Source organism: Punica granatum, chromosome 5, assembly GCF_007655135.1.
Source record: "Punica granatum isolate Tunisia-2019 chromosome 5, ASM765513v2, whole genome shotgun sequence".
Lineage (NCBI taxonomy): Eukaryota > Viridiplantae > Streptophyta > Magnoliopsida > Myrtales > Lythraceae > Punica > Punica granatum.
Genome location: NC_045131.1, coordinates 28,296,852 through 28,314,224, shown reverse-complemented (window position 1 = coordinate 28,314,224; position 17,373 = coordinate 28,296,852). Strand labels below are relative to the sequence as shown.

General features: G+C 39.0%; 1 pseudogene; it reads left to right on the top strand.

Annotated features, from left to right (window-relative positions):
- The first annotated feature begins 9,330 nt into the window (after positions 1-9,330).
- On the top strand, positions 9,331-12,660 carry LOC116207105 (annotated as a pseudogene).
- Positions 12,661-17,373: the final 4,713 nt, after the last annotated feature.

The window sequence follows — 17,373 nt, the reverse complement described above, 5'->3', positions numbered from 1 at the left end:
AGAAGAAGAGGGAAGCTCAGGTAGCAAGATCAACATACCCGACCCGAAGAAGAAGAAGAGGAAAGCTCTAAGCTTTCCTTAGTACTGATCATTTACTAGGTTTCATGTTGAAGGTTTTAGTAGGTACTATTCATTAATTGTTGAATTTTTTGGGCAAACCGTGTTTTAATGAAAGATTGTCAATATTATGATGCTTGTTCTATTACATTGGTCTTGTAGAATGGATGATTTGGACTTTCACAACTTGAACTATCATGGATACACTCTTGAAATACACCATGGCGGGTCCTTTAAGGAAGAAGGAGGAGAACTATTGTACAGTGGGGGTGAGATATTGCGTTGGGATATTGACCCAGACAAAGTGTCTATTACTCATATGGTGAAAGAATTGGAAAATATGGGGTATAAAGGTAATTTAAAGGTGGTCTTGGTAAGGTCCATGGGAAGGGGTTAAAAGAGGGATTATTTGAGGTGTACAAGGCCAGTTTTTTCATTCAAGTCATAGGGCAGCTGTTGGAGCATAAATATTGCCAACTATATGTAAAGCACATAACATGTAAATGTTGAGAATAGATTTTAGTAACCTAAGGTGGCTACTGAGGGAGGTGCTGAGGAGACTTGTCATGGGACTGCATATGGTAGTTTAGGAAAGAAGGGAGTTGATGCTATTGTAGATCCAGCTGTAGAAGAAAGTGAAGAGAACAATAGTGGGAGTGAGAGTGATTTTGCTTATGGGGATGTGCCTGTGGATCTAAGTGAAGAAGATGATCCTGAGCTTCAAGACATCAGATCCCAAGTTCAAATTGTGAAGAAGAAGATAGCTGGAAAGTAGAAGAGTGTGAGGCTACAGAAGGATGCAGAGACTATTATATTGGAAGCAAGACAAAATACGCAGAAAGATAAGGACAAAGAGAAAGGGGGCGCTATTGGTATTGGTGATGCAGCATATGAAGGATATATAACAGATTATCCATCTTCTAATGAAGCCTGTAGCATTAACTTTGGTGAATCAAGTTCAGAGTTTGGGGATGATGAAGACACATTGAGAGAGAAGCAACCCAGATGTTATTTCAGAAAATCATGTACATTTCCTCAATATGAACCGACTTGTGAGTGACATACTTTTACTGTAGGTCAACTGTTTGAAGATGGAAAACAGTTTAAGGATGCAATTTGTTTGGCTTCTATGAAGACCCAAAGGAACCTATACTTAAAAAAAATGCAAAGAGTATATAAGAGTGAGGTGTAAAGAGAGGAACTGTCATTGGAAGATAGTTGCTAAATTCATGAAGAACCTTGGTGCTTACCAAGTGAGGAAAATTTTTGACAATCACACCTGCAATATCACTTAAAAGAATAGTATAGTGAATAGCCAATGGTTGGCTAGACATTATATAGGCACAATCAAGTCACTTCCATCCATCAAGCTAAATGAATTCAAAAAGTTAGTGAATGAGCATCTAGGTGTGGAGGTATCTAGATCCCAGTGTAGGAGGGCAAAGGAAAAGGTCTATGATTTGTTGGTTGGTGATAGTAAAGTAGAGTTTGATGTGGTTTTATGCTGATGAATTGAAGAGAGCAAATAGGGATTCCTCTGTCAGTATGATGGTTCATAGGCCAATACCAGCTGAGCCACCTATTTTTGATAGATTTTACGTGTGCTTTGAGGCTTTGAAGACATGATTTGTAAGGGGCTATAGGCAAATAATTGGTGTTGATGGTTGTTTCCTGAAGATAGTTAAGGGTCAACTGCTAACTGTCATTGGTAGGGATGGGAACAATCAAATATTTCCCATTGCTTGGGCCGTAGTTCAAGTTGTGAGTAGAGATACATGGTTATGGTTTTTTATTCTACTTAAGGAGGATTTAAACATAACTGATGGCTTGGGTTGGTCAATCATATTGGATCAACAAAAGGTAATGTAAATAATAGACATACATATTAATTAATCCCCTCATGTTATTTTTAAAAAGTGCTAATTTTTATGTTTTTTTTAACATAAGATTTGGTACAAGCAGTAGCTCAGTTGTTCTCTTATGTAGAGCATAGAATGTGTGCAAGGCACATTTATGCTAATTTGGGTGGAAGTCCTAAAGAGCCAAAGATACAGAGGCAATTATGGAACATTGCCAGAATGAGGACTTCTTGGAAAGACCAAATCCCAAGCATTGGTGTAAGGCTTTCTTTAATCCCATGATTAAATGTGACATTATTGATAATAATCTATGTGAAGCCTTTACTGGGAAAATACTTGAAGCAAGGTGTAAATCCATTTATTTGATGTTAGAGGACATTAGGAAGTTGGTGATGAAAAGGATCCCTACTCAGAGATCAAACTATGAGAAGTGGACGAATGATTTTGGTCCTAGGATTGAAAAAAAATTGCAAGAAAATCTTAAAGTTAGTAGGTATTATCATGTTACTTGGAATGGTAAAAATGGTTATGAGATTGAGGCTTGGGGCACCAAGTTTGTGGGTGACATCAAGAATATATCATGTGATTGTGCATTGCAATTTTATGGATTTCCTTGTTGTCATGCTGTCTGTACTTTGTTAGACAAGGGTTTGGACATAAGTGATTGTGTTCATAGATTCTATAAGAAGGAGTTGTTTTTAGAAGCTTATGGCAAGGTGATGGTGGAACCTGCGAGGGGCCCCAAGTTTTGAGAGAGAACTAACATGCATGAACCACCTATCCCTCCAAAGTTAAAGAAGAAGAAAGGCATACCAAAGAAACTGAGAAGAAAGATAGTGTTAGAGATTACCATTGGAAAAGATGGGGTTGAACAAATGTCTCGTAAAGGTACAACTAATACATGCAGCCTCTGTAGGCAGCATGGTCATAATAGGAGGATGTGTAATCTAAGAGGCGAAGACAAACACTGAACCAATAAGGTCATTTGAACTTTAATGGATTTATGGATTTCATTATTTGTCTAAGTTCATTTGAACTTTAATGGATTTATGGAATTCATTACTTGTCTGTATGAACTAAATTTGGATTTTGGTTAGTAGGCTATCTGTGGATCTGTAGGCCCTCTTCCTACAATGCAACAAATGTCAACCTAACAAAGCACAATGGTATGTTCGACAATGATATGTATGGTACTACATACTAGATATCCAATATAAGATTCATGATATCATTTTATTTGTCACTTTAAGCATCCATAATAATTAGGGGTAAAAAGAAGTAGAAAAAAATCCAACTCACAGAAGTGGAGATCAGACCTTCAATGATGAACTACAGATATCAGTGCAACTACATATGAAGGCCACGCATCCTCAAGTCATTAGAACTAAATAGAAGCATTGCAGCAACAACCGCAACTATTAATAGAGAATACATTGTAATGAATGTGAGTAAATTACTGTAGTGCAAGTCATCCTCTGATTAATTTTACCATATTATTTGTGGTTTCATACAAAAAGCTATCCTGGAAATAATGGACACATATTTGAATAACACATCTCTATGTAAGTATAGCTTGGAAGTGTAGGAGAATTCTTCGTGACTAGGGAAGCCGATCATTCAAGGCAGACAGTGATAGTCAACCAATGTCAAGCCCAAGCACAAAGGAGATCAAACCATAAAAAGTCAAAGGAAAGCACAAAAATAGGACTGCAATCATCTCAAGGAGTTCATCTGGAAAAAGTGTTTAATGGAATTTGTGTTTGGTTTCTGTTTTTGATTGTTTGTGTTTTTGGTTGTGCTGATGTCTGATGGGAAAAAATCTGTATGTGTTTGGTTTCTGCAACATTATGAGATCTGCATAGTTTTTGTTGTATTTTGAGCTATTAAGATGCAAAGAATTCTTCCAATATTAGTATGGTTATGTATGAACATAGGTTATAGTTATAAATAGATGTTATGCACATATGTCATGTTTGGGATGTTCCTGACATATGTAACATTACAGTGTGTTTTTAGTGTGTTCTTGAACAGAACACTACCTTTGGCAATGCAAAATAGTTAAGTTATTTGGCCAACATTACTTTGTTAAGTTATTTGGCCAACAGTACAGAGAACAAAGAACAATCTGCATAACTATACAGAACAATAACTTTGGCAATGCAGAACAATTAAGTTAATTGGTTCACATTACTTTGTTAAGTTATTTGGCCAACATTACAGAGAACTATACATAACAGTTAACAACATTGGCCAACATTACTTTGTTAATTTATTTGGCCAACATTACAGAGAACAATTAACAAATACGGAATGGTATCCCATATAACAGATAACAAACTGCATAACAGTTCACATATTTGGCCAACATTACAATCTACATAATAGATAACAACTTTGGCAACATTGGGCTACAATCTGCAGACAGTCCATGCATATGGCAACATTGGGTAACAATCTGCCGACAGTCTATGCATATCATTGGCCACACATTTGGCCATTACAATTTGAGCATATCAAGGCAAACAATTCATGCATATCAGTTATCAGAAGCCTACTCATTTGGCCATTGCAACCTGAGCATATCAAGGCAAACAATTCATGCATATCAGTTATCAGAAGCCTACTCATTTGGCCATTGTAACCTGAGCATATCAGGGCAAATAATCCATGCATATAAGTTATTGGGCAACAATCTGTAGACAATCCATGCATATCAGTTATCATTGGCAACATTGGGCAACAATCTGCAGACAGTCCATGCATATCATTGGCCACGCATTTGGCCATTGCAATTTGAGCATATAAGGGCAAACAGTCCACGCATTTGGCCATGACAATATGAGCATATCAGGGAATGTGGTATCACAGTTTGAGGGTTGCGTTAATGTGGTACTGACCCGAACAAGGGAAACACACTACATGAGATTTTGGGGCTCACCGACGATGGAGGCCATGTCTCCTAATTGATCAACAAACTTGTGCCAAATATTACAAAAAATGGAAGAGAGATAGGAACAAGATTGTTCAGGACATGACAGTTTGTATATGGTTATTAGCGCCTTTCCGTTTTAAGAAATAAGTTAACAAACAAATATTAAAATGAGGAAATGATACCGTGCATCACAGTTTAAAAATAATTTTCACAGTGCATCATATTTTCATTGCTAGGTGGAACTCAGATGCTAAGTAAGCAAGGTCACATTGGCATCGTTTGTCCAAATAACGTGCCATGTCAGCTTTCCGTCTATCAATTGACGGAAATGATGCATGGTGAAATTTTTCAAAATTTTTGTGATGTACCATGTTAATTTTTCGAAATATGATGCACTGTGATACTTGTTTTCAAACTATGATGCATGGTGTCATTTTCCCAAATAAATAAGACCAAGAGTTTCTTCTAGCTCCTAACCTCTCTTTATGGGACATTTAGATGAAGACACATGCCATTTTTTTAAATAATCGGAGCTAAGGACTCCTCAAAATATTGTTTCCTTATATATCCTCCCATCAAAAGGATATTCTTTGCAATCCACAAGATATGGAATATCACACTCAAATCACAGAATATATTATGACATGGGAGCCGCCTAATTGAGAGATTATTTCCTTAATTACGTAAATACATAATATATATTCTTACACAGTATTCACGTTTGGAACCGCGAATGGGGCTGGCCTTGTTCTAGGAGGAGATAGGTCCACTACTGGTCGCTTTCCTTTGTCTTGAAACGGGGCTGCTTCTGGGGCATTGTTAGCGGAGGATCTCCCCTCAAAAGCAGCAATCCTTTTTGCGATTATGGTGTCCATCCGCTGCGCGAACTTCTGGCGCAAGTGATGCCAGAATTTGATCGGCATCTGTCCTTGGGATGTTCTCCGGCATTGGTGGATCATTAGCTTGCGACAAACTTGGCTGAAGATTCTCCACAATTTCGCCTTCTGTTGGAGAATTTTCGTTTCTCTCAGTCCTACGTGCTGCACTCCGAAGTTCCCACAAACGGTGCCAAATGATGTCGGATATGCTATGGGGGTGCCTAACCATGTCGTATTCAGACCGAAACCTCCCTCATTTTGAGGGCAGATCGTTCCCATTTATCGAGCATGGAGGGAGATAACTGTTCTTGGATGGACTCGTGGGCTTGTGTTTCGACTGGACTTTCTTTGGGTCGTTATTATATAGATCTTTTCGGGAGCCCCGATAATGAAGCCCATCACTCTCAAATCAGTGGAGTGGCTTCAGATGCATTCTTACTATCTTTAGCAATATAGCAAAATGAAAGGAAACGAATGACGAGGCCAAAAAGAAGATATTACCAAATTAGAAGGACCTGAAAAAAAAAGTGTCTTAACGTATGCAAGTTAAACCAAAAAATGGATAAATATTGGGTTTAGGTTCAATTAATCACAACAAAGAAAAACATTGATGAAGGGCATCAAAGTCCTCGGCATAGATAAAGTTCTTTGTTCTTGTTCGGTGCGAACCCCGGCATCTGGAAACACGAGTCCCAACTAATGCAGTCAAGCCGGATTGACCCACTAAGGAATAAAACTCTCCCAGTGTGAATTTTTTCCATTCACAAAACTCGAGTCTGAGACCTTGCTTAAGGAAACAAATACCGAATCGCTTGAATCAATCCACGTTGGTAGATAAAGTTCTTTTATACGATAAAATTACACTGATTAAGGAGCCTGGATGCATTTGCAGTCCAAAACCAATTTATGAGACACCTAGAAGCAATATACCCTCTCAATGTTAGTGTCTGAGTACAAACCCAGCCATTCTAGTGCAACCGAATGGCATGAATAAACTTGCTTATTGTACCGATCCTAGAGGAAAATTGTAACCAACGAGCTTCAACTGCAGCAAGGGACATGTCGTTTGTTGAGTTACTTCTTTCATTTGATGAAGAGGTGTCTGCGATGCACGGTATCCTCCTGGAAGCAAAAGCAGGCTGCTTCGGAGAAGGAAGCCTCACCTTGTTCCCCAACATGAACACAACATGCAGACTATCGATGGTGAATTCTTGCACACACAGCAACGTAACCGATCTCAGGACCTCATCGTCAGGATACATATTGCCCATTGATGGGTCGACTATGTCCAAGCACGATCCTTCTTTCGACAACTCCCAAGCTGTAAAATACCCACTTGGGCCTACATGGACTTGAGCTCATCTGCAACTCAAAAGCTTAAGCTGATAGGTTACTGGACCCAAGCCACATATAAGCTTGTATTTCTTTCTCAATTTTTCGATGTGGGATAACATATCTCAACACCCGCCCTCACGTGGCAACGTGTGGTCCAACACGTGCCACGTGCCTTAAACACCCGGCCCCTCTTTCGTGCTCGGGAAAGGGGAGACAAATACCAAACTAGCCTCGAGCTCCACACTCGGGCCTAACTAGAGGTGCACCTTTAGCTACCTCGGAACTGGACCGGACCACTCTTGGGCCTAATTAACATGAAGCGCACTCTTGGCTACCTAGAAATCGAATCTGGCATAGTGTGAGCCCACATGAGTGCGCGGAAGCATAACATGCTCTAATACCATGTAAAATATCCACTTGGTCCTACATGGACTTGAACCCATCTGCAACTCAAAAGCTTAAGTTGATAGGTTATTGAACCCAAGCCTCATATAAGCTTGTGGTTTCTTTCTCAATTTTTCGATGTGGGACAACATATCTCAACACAAACCTGTAACAGCTTGATATTTTTTAGTGATTGACTTTGGAAATTAAGGAGCGAGGACTGTTGTTACTTAGTTCCAATATATATATATATATATATGTGCTTGATTATTTGTTGATACATACGATATATTAGTTCATTTTGCTTTGGAATTTGTACTCATTGAGATGCATTGACACTCAACATATATATTTCCAGATGGATATTAGAGAGTAGCATGGCTCCGCATGAAGAATCACTTTGATATCGGGGATCAGTTTAGAAAACTTGTAGGGAGGTCTTCATACATTATAGGTATTAAAGCTATGTGTAGAATGCTTGTAATATGTTAGGACTCGAAAAATTTTGATTAGTTGTTAATGAGTTGTGAGAAATATGCTAGATAGTTCTTTGGATGACAAATTATTCTTATAAACATATATATATATATATATGTATGTATGAACGATTGGCCTAAATAGTTTTTTTGTTTTGGGAGATTATTGGAATAGTTAATATGTTTGGAATATTGACAGAAGAAAGAAAAGTAGAGGAAATGCTGTCGAATTTCGAAATAGTGGATGGCGCAGCGTCCCATATCATTTTCCGTCAAAAATTTAATGGAGTTGGCTTCTTGGGAAGGGTGCAGCGATTAATCTTCTTCTACTACTAATGTAATCGAAATAAGAACCAATCAAATTAATCAACAAGCAGTAAAGAAAAAGAACACCAACAATTTTACGTGAAAAATTCTCAATGGGGAGTAAAACCTCCGGACCAATTCCGAATCAATAATTCACTATCAATGAAGATTACACAATGTTTTTCATCAAGGGTAAATTCTTGGATCATCAAACTCAAGAGAACAAACTCTTGGATCACCCAAACACTGAAATTCATCACTCACAACGGGAGGATTACAAAGTCAGCTGAAACAGTACCTACAGAGCTTGAATAGAAATTTTGACTGTTCATAACTTAGCTCCACAGGTTGTGAAGCCGCTGCCAAAATTTCGTCCCGTTGGTTTGACATCCCGATCGAGGGTTGATCTAGCTCTGGTCACACAGGAAAAAAAACTGCTTTGTCCTCTGTATTCTGTCTGTTCTGCCGCCGTTTCTGTTCTGTTCTGAAACCCCCACCGCTGCCTTCTTTCTCAGCTGTTTTGCAGAAAAAATTAACACTAATAAAAGTAGGCCCTTGGATCTATTAAAACTCAATAAAAATTCAACACGATTTGAGCTCAATTTCTTTCAAATTGGAGAGATATCCAACAGATACCATGCTAGATTTAAAACAAGAATAAAACCACATGCTTTTACATAAAAATTTTCAGACACGTTAAATTTTGGGGGGGGAAGCAAATCATGTCATATCTGACAACTTACAATTTATCCAATAAATAATAAACCATATCATATCTGACAACTTACTTTCTTTTGAGCGAAACAATTTTGACTTTTTTGGAGCGAATGGATGTGATCACTATTAAAAAACCCCGTTTCCTGATAAAAATATCGGAGTTGCAAGTTTACCTGTATAAAACACAGTAAAAGGTCGTCACATCTATGAAATTGATTTGATCTTGGGAAAATAATTGAGAACCAGTTTGGGTTGGTCTACTAGTACAAAAGTATTTAATGCATTGAAGGAAACAAAATATCTACCACAGTACATGGAATGCTTCTTTTTTTTTTCCCTCCTTAAATCAGATTCTAGCAGACATTATCCTCTATTCAATTATTTTAATGTTCAAACTTATTAAACAAGTTAACCTAGCCAGGAGAATCATGGGGGTGCTTCCAAGATCCAACTTCATGTTCTTGATTTCAATCTACATATTGATCAGTGCAACATTCTGCACTAGCACGGACACCATCAGTTTGGCCCGATTCATCAAGGACCCGGAAGCCATAGTCTCGAAAGGCAATGTCTTCAAGCTCGGCTTCTTCAGCCCCCCAAACTCCACAAAACGGTATGTGGGAATTTGGTACAATGTCAATCCTGTTTCCTCTGTCCTCTGGGTCGCTAACCGAAACAGACCCGTAAATGATTCCTCTGGGATCTTGAAACTGTCGATGGATGGAAACCTTGTCCTCCTAAATAGAAGGAACGAGACTCTCTGGTCATCCAATGTTCCAAATACCATGACAAACAGTAGTTCCGCCCAGATCTTAGATTCCGGAAATTTGGTATTGCGAGGGATTCAACTTGGTACAAATGGGACCGGTACTGGTACCTTATGGGAGAGTTTCAAGACTCCTACGGACTCGTTCCTGCCAGGTATGAAGATAACTACCAGAAAGGAAGCTGAGGGATCATTCATCTCGTGGAGAACCTCTTCAGATCCTTCTGTTGGGAGCTTCATGGGGGGTCTTAATGATGTCGGCATACCGGAGGGCTTCATTTGGAAGGAGGGGAGTCCCAATTGGAGGACAGGCCCGTGGAATGGACAAGTCTTCCTTGGAGTGCCCGTTATGAAATCTTTCTACATGGACGGGTTCAACCTCGTGGATGACAAGCAAGGAACAGTATACTTTTTTTATACCCCCGCTAAGCCGCAAAAGTTTTACTTCCATTTAAATTTCAAAGGGAACTTAGAACTGATGATTTGGGATGCCACTACAAAAAATTGGGTGCTCTCCTGGTCGGCCTTAGAGAATGAGTGCGATGTGTATGGTAAGTGTGGAGAATTTGGGAGTTGTGATTCTAAACTATCACCAATCTGCAGCTGCTTGAGTAGCTATGAGCCGAAGAATTTGAGCGAGTGGAATGCCGGGAACTGGACAGGCGGATGCATCAGGAGCACACCGCTGCAATGCGAAAGGACAAACTCAGATACAAGCTCAGAGGGAGAAAATGGGAAATCGGATCGGTTTCTGAAGCTTGCGAACATGAAGTTGCCCGACACAGCCATATGGATGTCACGTGAGAAGAGCGATTGCGAGAGCCACTGCTTGTCGAACTGTTCTTGTACGGCTTATGCATATGATGAGGGAATTGGGTGTATGGGTTGGTATAGGAACTTGGTGGACATACAGAAGTTCCCTAATGGAGGAGTGGATCTTTATATTCGAGTTGCAAATTCTGAGTTGGGTATGATGTTCTTGCCCTCTGCATCAATTTCTAGATCATATATGTCCAGGTCTATTGCCTAATAAGTGTGTCTGTTAATTTTTTCATGTCAGAAACTGGTGGCAAAGGGGCGAAGAAAGTGATAATCATTGTGGCAGCTATAATAGGAGCAATTGTTTTTCTCCTTTTTGGGTATTTCGTATGGCAATGGTTTACTAAAATTAGAGGTAAACCAAGTCATGAGACGATTTCAGCATATTCATGTAGAATTATCATTTATCAGTTAACTTATAGAATTTTCTTTCTTCAGCAACCAGGCCAAAGACGAAGAAAGAGATGTCGCTCTTCCAAGGCATGCCAAAAGGGGAAGTCGAGCAATCGAAGCTCGAAGATCTACCGTTATATGATTTTGATAGTTTGATGACTGCAACGAACAATTTCAGCCAAAGCAACATGCTTGGCAAAGGAGGATACGGTCAAGTGTTTTGGGTATGGCTCGTAAAAGTAGGACTAGGGTGAGGAGCGATATTAATGAATGTTAGAATGTTGAATTCCCTCATATTGTTATTACTTGTCAGGGAAAACTGGAAGATGGGCAGGAGATTGCTGTAAAGAGGCTCTCGAGGTTCTCAGGGCAAGGCCTGCAGGAGATATGAATGAAGTGGTTGTTGTCTCGAGGCTTCAGCATCGGAATCTTGTCAGGCTCCTCGGTTGCTGCATTGAAGGAGAGGAGAAGACCCTGATATACGAGTACATGCCGAACAAAGGCTTAGATGCTCTTCTCTTCGGTAAGATCATGTTAGCAAATCATGAAAAATAGATTCATGATACTCTATTCTCATCCCTATGTTGTTCTGCTCTTTTAATTGGCTTAGATGAATCAAAACGAGGACAGCTCGATTGGCAAAAACGGCGAATCATCATTGAGGGAATTGCACGAGGGCTGCTATACTTGCATAGAGATTCTAGGCTGAGAATTATTCATAGGGATCTAAAGGCAAGCAATGTTTTATTGGACAACGATCTCAACCCGAAGATATCCGACTTCGGTATGGCAAGGATTTTTGGAGAAAATGAAGACCAAGCAAATACAAAGAGAGTAGTTGGAACATAGTAAGTTCTTTCCTCCTTTGTCGGCTAAACTCTTTCAGACAGATAACCACGAACTAATTGCAAGATCCTATATGCATGCTTAAAATACATATGCAGCGGGTACATGTCTCCCGAATATGCCATGGAAGGTCGATTCTCTGAGAAATCTGATGTGTTCAGTTTTGGAGTGTTGTTACTAGAGATCCTAAGCGGGAGACGAAACACGAGTCCGAGCCTCAATGAGCAATCTCCTAATCTCCTTGGAATGGTAAGTCATGAGTCAGATTCTCGCATTTTTTCCTCACATATTATCAACTCCCGGAATTGCTGCTCTCATGATCTCAAATTGTTGTCTATAGGCATGGCGGTTGTGGACCGAGCACAACATGGTAGCATTCATAGACCCCGTGATATTTCACTCGAACATTCAACAGTCGATTTCAAGGTTTATGCAAGTGGGGTTGCTCTGTGTCCAGGAATTAATGAATGACAGGCCAGGCATTGCCGCCATCATTTCAATGCTCGACAGTGAAGTTAGTGATCTTCCCATCCCCAAGCAGCCCGCATTCACGAGTAATCAGATCGCTTCTTCAAACATGCAATTGTCCCAACAGAGTCAGAAAGTCGGTTCAATTAATGACATCACTATAACTCGCGTAGAAGCCAGATGAAATTGGCTAAGGGAGACATGTCGCAGACAGGATATCTGCAGTTAAGGCAGGAGCTCGGAACCAACCCTGACCCCTCCTCCCAAGTACTTGTAAGAAGGTAGGATTTTCTGTAGGTTTCAGTTTATTTTTATCAGATTTGGCCTCTAAATTTAAAGCTCGGGTGCTAGCAGATTCTTGCATGCAAAGACATCCATATATAATCCTGTAAAAGTTCTTTTTTGATAAATATAATCTAGCAAAAGTTATTGCTTTATGTGGAGTGACGTTTCATTTAGTTATAAGGGAGTGTTATTATAATGAAATAAAAATCTTACCAACGTGAATTGGTTCAAGCTGTTCGACACTTGTTCCCCTTAAACAAAATCTCGAGTTTGACTTTCGTGAATAGAAAAAATTTATATTGAGAGAGTTTTAACCCCTCAGTGAACCAAACAAGCTCGAATTAGTTGGGGCCCGATTAGCTTCCAGACACCAGGATACACACCAAAAAAATAATAATCCTAATAGCTAATAATGGGTAACCACGATAATGGAATTTGGAACCTCATGTTTATTAGGCAACGGATGTGCAATGCTGCGTTACACACTCTTTCTCAATTTGGTCCTATTTTAGCTTGCTAAGCCAGCTACGATCCTTCCAAACCTTGAGTAGGCTAATTACAGTTTCTCAGAAATTGCAGGACATTTTTTCGTCAAGGTAAAATTACAGTGGTGATCCTAATAGTTTGCCCTTTTTAAAAAGTGAGACATGAAAGTTTCATTTGAAAAAATGAATCCCAAACGTTTGCTAAGCGAGACACTTTTGATCCATTTCGTGAATTGCCATTACAGTGCTGCTAACTTGGACTCATGCCGTTGATATATTATAGCTGGGCGTCAAGCTTGCTAAAAAAAAATAGAAAAAAATACAACATCAAAGAAAATTCAAAAAAATTTAAAAATTATAGAAAATTCAGAAAATATTTTAAAAATTATAATGCATAAATAATTTTAAAGGTAATAAATTAAACATAAATAAAATAAAATAGTGATAATTCAGAAAAGTTTAAAAAATTAAACAAGTTCATAAATAATTCAAATAAAATTAAATAAAATTCAGAAAAATTAAAAGCATAAGTAATTAAATGAAAATTATATAAAATTAGAAAAATGATACAATACTAGAGATGTTGGTAAAAAAAATTTAAAAAAAAGATCTCAGAAAATTTTAAAAATTAATAAATCAAAGAAAAAACATAAATTTCAAATAAAATTTCAAAAATTAAAGCGTTTCATAAAGAAATTCATAAAAACATAAATAAAAGGAATTTTTAAAAGTTTCTTTGAATTTTTTTTTTTTTGAATCTTTTGAGGTGACATGGGATAATTGGTCCATGTGCCAATTCTAAAAGTCAGGTATTCTAAATTCTAAATATATTCTAAAACATTAAAGTTGGTCCGTCCTCCATTAGCGGTGAGTAGGGGAAATTTCCCCACTTGCAAGGGGTTCTCCCTTTCTAATTTTTAATTTTTAATTTTTTTTAAAATTGGTCCGTCCTTCATTAACAGCGAGTGGGGAAATTTTGAAGCTGGTTCATTCTCCATTGACCGCAAGTAGGGGAAACTTCCCCACTTGCAAGGGGTTCTCCCCTTTTTTATTTTTAATTTTTTTTAAATTGGTCGTTCCTTAACGAGTAGGGAAATTTACTATGAATGGAGAGTCCATAACTTTTATATATAAGTAGTTTTATTATTAGTTTCGGTTATACTGAATATTAGTTATTACACAAACTATTACGACAAAAAAAACGACGAGATAAATACATGAAATGAAAGAACGACAAGATAAATACATATGCTAACCGAGTTTTTCCTCATGCAGTGCTGATAATCACGGTAACTGCTTACTGATGAGGTTTATTATTTGCCATGTTACTTGATTAGAAGCCAAGGCCTAGATAGCTAGCTAGCCTCATCAACTATAGTCCAAGTAACCGAACATGGAACAATCGCTCTCGACCAAGTGCTTGAGTTAAGCTTGCCTGTAATGACCGGGGTCGGTAAACTAAAAATTAATCAATTACTTGAACAATGATGCATTAATTTATTAGCTCGACCCGTGAGATTAATCTCCTCGATTTCTATGAAAAAAATAATACAATTATGACTAATGCAACAATTAAACCTTTTGGGGAGGGTCGGCTGGTTTGCTTAAAACATATATATGTAGCTAGGTTGGGAAAAAGAGTACTAAAGCAGTGATTATGATCGACCACTGTCTGTTACATTGGTTATCAAATAGTCTAATCGATGTCGAGATGTTCCTTAATCGGGGTACCCACCATGGACATTTTTTATTATGGATGTGATAAAATATGTCACCAGAATGAATGATCTCTCCAATGTCCGTTTTACAGAGAGTTGCTATACATGAACCATGAAAAGGGCAATCCCGGAATTGACATGGCCCGTTTGTTTAGCATGAATAGGGATCCGGATCCGGTCCAATTGCGTCCGGGTTGCCATTCCTTGGTTTGTTTGTTATTTTGGGCCTGAAATATATTACGGATCGGCCCACTATTCCGGGAAAATGCTGAATTCTCAATCACCTTGTAGGCCTTATCGAAACATCCCTGACCCATCTTGTTCCGGGGGAATGTCGCTGAGAGAAAATTCATCATCATCTCATACAGTAAAATCGTCCACATCCAATTAAAAGCAATATGACTGAAACCTCTTTAGTTAATTTAGTTTTCATACCTCTCTTCCTCTCCCTCCTCTTTCAGAGAATGAGCCAGACGGTGAATCCTATAGTAAGCAAACCACATACTACTACTGACAAAGTTATGCTGATAGCCCATCTGATAACCCTTCTCCTCTTAGCATCTACTAATGCATCTGATCATTCAACAATCACATATTTTTACAACCAGGAATCAGATCAAAGAACAACTAATTGATCAATTAAGTCAAAGCATCGAATTTCTAAGGAACTGTTAAGCACACATATATAGCTTAACTAGTTCAGCACGAGCCATCCTTATGTACAGGACATCCCCACCATCAGGATAGTTCTTCATATCAATCAATTCCTCGAACCAAAGCACACAATCGCCCCCTTTCCCGTGAATATCGATCCTAGTGAATGCTGTGCAAGAGAAATTGTTTAGACACTCCATCTCGCATTCCTCGAGGCTAAGGCTCCGATTTGAAGAGAGGCGGGAATTGTCTGGCAACTTGAGATCCTTGTATTTTACGAATCCGTCACCATTCCCACAGTCCAATTCCCATTTTCTTGTACAACCGTCCGTCTAATCAAGAGAATTCCAAATTCTGCGGTGATGTCGGCACGAATCCCTGCAAGCACTTGCAGATCGTGTCACCGCTGTAGCCATAGGGACCGTACTTCCGTAGCTATTGCCCTCATCCCTCTGCAGAGTTACCATCAAAACCCACTGGTTGTTCTTCCTCCACGAGAGGTACTGATTCAGCAAGTACTGAATCAGGCCTCTGCAGAGTTACCTTCTAAACCCAGTTGTCTGTACAATAAAAGCTCACCTTATAGAAAGAAACAATGTGAGGGAGAAAAACATTGATCAGGGCATACCCACATTGCATTTGTTCTGCAGCAAATGCAACCATCAGCATTACTACATTACTTGTAACTGCAGCTTGCATAAATATGCAATGGAGCAACCTTTTCAAGACTTCCCAGTACTAGGATTACCTTAAAATCAATAGGCAAGTGGATAAAATCATAAGTGCTACGGTGATTTTCGTCAATTGCAGCAGCCCAACATCTTCGATGTGTACATAAAAGGAAGCACAATTACAAAAAGTCAAAGTGAACTCAGTACAAGATTGTGGAAACCACAAATTTTGTCTGTAAGAAACATAAAGATGTCCGTACTTAATGGGGATGTTCTTAATCATGAGGTTAGCACGGCAAACTCTCCCATGGGTGGGGCTAGGGTTTGATCAGCATAGGGTCCGTCAAGACATAACCTTTCAGGGGAGCTGGGGTTTGACTTGGCCATTCGGGGGATCCGCAACCAGTAGCCGAAGCCTGAGCGCCCGTCTCCATCTCCGCCTCCGCCTAAGCCATTTCCATCCATGTTGTCCAGTCAACACTTCAACGAGGTGGTGAAAATTGTTAGTCTTTATGATCTCTTTTTGTTTCACCTGCTATTGGGTGTCAATTATTAATCACCAATGATTCTTAATGATGAGCTGCTCAAGTTATTTTCTAATTGTTGATTAGCAGTTACTCAATCTTATATTTCTTTGATAAGCAGTTTCATTTACTATCTCGTTCAAGGCACCGCCTTCTTTGATATGGGTGGAATGGATGGAGGAAGAATTTGATACAAAGAATATTTAGAAGAGGAGGATCAAGAATTGAGAGGAAGACAGAAGATGGAAAAGAAGAGGAGAATGGCAGGAATCATCTCTTGTCTTCCTTGGACGGATCAGTTATACTTGCAATTAGAAAGGGAAAAGCCAGGAAATATGAGGCACTTCGTCTATGAACATAGATGGTCAGTAATCACGACATTTTATACTCATTTTTCATACAATTAGTCATTCTTTATTTCATGCATACAGATACATTTTATAGGTCCTCCTCCCCCTCACATCTTTTTGAATGGTACTTTCTTTGGTCGCAATTGGGCATCTTCATGACTTGGTGGCGAATGTTCATTTGACGTTTCTTTTACTTGGTATTCTTTCCATTCCCATGAACAAAAACACAATTAGCCTTCATGAGCCAAGGCCCAGCAAACCAGGGTAGAACACTAGTATTGGGCGGCGCTGTGGGAATGCAACGCCCTCGGGTGGTGTTGAGGTAGAGGCAAGGTTTTCAGAATCGCGATTCTAGGTAGAATCGGTCGAGGGTCGTAGAATTGTGAATCGCGATTCGAATCGTGAATCGTAAGATTATACCTGTAATTCAAAAAAAATTAAAAATATTGG